The sequence below is a fragment of the Vigna radiata genome, unplaced genomic scaffold (genome assembly GCF_000741045.1).
Source record: "Vigna radiata var. radiata cultivar VC1973A unplaced genomic scaffold, Vradiata_ver6 scaffold_594, whole genome shotgun sequence".
NCBI classification, from domain to species: Eukaryota; Viridiplantae; Streptophyta; class Magnoliopsida; order Fabales; family Fabaceae; genus Vigna; species Vigna radiata.
In genome coordinates this window covers 4013-7268 of record NW_014543271.1, presented here as the reverse complement: position 1 = coordinate 7268, position 3256 = coordinate 4013, and positions in this window count along the sequence as shown.

Below are 3256 nucleotides of genomic sequence, written 5' to 3'. Positions count from 1 at the left end.
CCCTAAACCCTAAACCCATACGCCCAAACAAACACACACACACATGACACACACAATCGCATAAACACACACACACACACAGACACTCATACATACACAAACACGCACACACACAGACNCTCACATACACACACACACACAAAAACACATACACAAACACANGTAATTGTATAAACCCAAACACAGATACACCTACACACACATATTACCCACACAATTACCCATACAAATACATGTGTTTATGTGTTTAATACATCACATACACAAACATATAGACACACACACTCTCTCTTTTTCTCTTTCTCTCTCTCTCAAACATTAAAACATACAATCTCACACAAACACGCACACACACACACACAAACACACACAAACACACACACACTCACACATACAAATAGAGAAACAAACACAAACAAACACAAATAAAAATACACACACTAACTCACGCCCAAAGAAACACACACAACTGACACACACACATGGACACCCACAAACGCAAAAACACACAAACACTCTGACAGACACATGTATTAAACACATAAACACACACACGCACAACCTTATAAACATATACACTCTCGCACCCACCCACACACACGCACAACCTTATAAACATATACACTCTCACACCCACCCACACACACAAAAACACACAAACACTCCCAAACACACACACACTCAAACAAACACAAAAAAACACACACATACATAAATCCCCCATTCACACACATACGCACATATATACACACACATGCTCCTTAACACACATATATTACATACACAAACACACATATTACACAACAAACACACACACACACACTCATAAACACACGTAATTATACAAACACAAACACAGACACACTCACACACACACATATTACCAAACAAACACACACACACACACTCTCACACAAACATGCACACACAACACACAAACACACATTCAGACACACACACACACCCATAAACATTGACACTCACACACACAAACACCCACATAAACACATATATTACACACACACGCACACACCTACATACATACAAACTTATACCCCCACACACATACCACCAACATAAACACATAAACACACACACACACGCACACACATCACACACACAATCACATTAACACACACACAAAGAGACTCATACATACACAAACACACACACACACACAGACTCTCTCTCACACACACACACACAAAAACACATACACAAACTCACACACAAAAACACATACACAAACACACGTAACTGTATAAACACAAACACAAAAACACCTACACACACATATTACCCACACAAACACACACATAGACACACTCTCACACAAACATGCACACATAAACACACATTCACACACACACACACATAAACATACAAACACAAACACACATATATTACACACACACACCCACCCACATACAAACTTATACCCACACTCCTATTCGCCCATACACACATATCACCCACATAAACACACATAAACACATAGACACACACACAATCTCTCTTTCTCTCTCTCTATCTCTCTCTCAAACACAAACAACACATTATAGTGGTTATTGAGGGGTTTATAAGTGTTTTTAGTTGTTTTTAGTGGTTTTTAAGGGTTTATAATGGTTATTGAGGGGTTTATAAGTGTTTTTAGTTGTTTTTAGTGGTTTTTAAGGGTTTATAGTGGTTATTGAGGGGTTTATAAGTGTTTTTAGTGGTTTTTAAGGCTTTATAGCGGGTTTATAAGTGTNTTTATAAGTGTTTTTAGTGGTTTTTAAGGCTTTATAGCGGGTTTATAAGTGTTTTTAGTGGTTTTTAAGGGTTTATAGTGGTTTTTTAGGGGTTTATAGGTTTTTTTAGGGGTTTTTAGTGGTTTTTAAGGGTTTATAATGGTTTTTTAATGTTTATATGTGTTTTAAGGGGTTTTAGTTGTTTTTAAGAGTTTATATTGGCTTTTGAGGGGTTTAAAAGTGTTTCTAGTGGTTTTTGAGGGGTTTAAAAGTGTTTTTAATGGTTTTTAAGGTTTTATAGTGGTTTTTGATGGGTTTATAAGTGTTTTTAGTGGTCTTTAGGGGTTTATAGAGGTTTTTGAGGGGTTTAAAAGTGTTTTTAAGGAGTTTTAGTGGATTTTAAGGTTTTCAGTGGGTTTAAAGGGTTCATAGTGGATTTTAAGGGGTTTATAGGTGTTTTGAGGGGGTTTTAGTGGCTTTTAGGGGTCTATACTGGTTTTTCAGGGGTTTATAACTTTTTGGAGAGGTTTTTGGTGGTATTGAAGGGTTTATAGTTGTTTTTCAAGGGTTTATAGTGGTTTTTTAGGGGTTTATAAGTTTTTTGAGGGGTTTTAGTGGTTTTCAGGGGTTTATAATGGTTTTTAAGGGGTTTATAAGTGTTTTAAGGGGGTTTTAGTGGTTTTTAGGGTTTAATATTGGTTTTTTAGGGGTTTATAAGTGTTTTGAGGGTTTTTAGTGATTTTTAGCGGTATTTTTGGGCTTTTAGAGTATTTAAGGGGTATTTTTAGGTTTTTATGGTTTTTAAGGGGTATTTTTCTGTTTTTGGGGTTTTTAAAGGGTATTTTTGGGTTTTTATGGTTTTTAAGGGATATTTTTTTGTTTTTAGGGTTTTTAAGGGGCATTTTTGGGTTTTTATGGTTCTTAAGGGATATTTTTGGGTTTTTTAGGATTTTTAAGGGGTATTTTTGGGTTTTTAGGGTTTCTAAGAGGTATTTTTGGGTTTTTAGGGTTTTTTAGGGGTAGTTTTGGGGTTTTAGGGTTTTTAAGGGATATTTTTCTGTTTTTGGGTTATTAAGGGGCATTTTTAGGTTTTTATGGTTTCTTAGTGGTATTTTTGGGTTTTTAGGTTTTTTAAGTTGTTTTTTTAAGTGTTTAGAGTATTTAAGGGCTATTTTCGGGTTTTTATGATTTTTAAGGGGTATTTTTGGGTTTTTATGATTTTTAAGGGGTATTTTTGGGGTTTTAGGATTTTTAAGATGAATATTTGGAGTTTTAGGGTGTTTTTTTAACTTTGGGTTTTTAGGGCTTGTTAAGGGTATTTTCAAATTTTTAGGGTTTTTAAGGGGTATTTTCAGGTTTTTAGGGGATTTTTGGGCTTTTAAAGGATATGTTTTTGTTTTTAGGGTTTTGAGGGATACTTTTGGGTATTTTTGGTTTTTTAACAAAAAAATATCCCTTAGAATCCCTAATAACCCAAAAATACCCCTTAAATACTCTAAAAAACCTAAAATACTCCTTAAAAATCC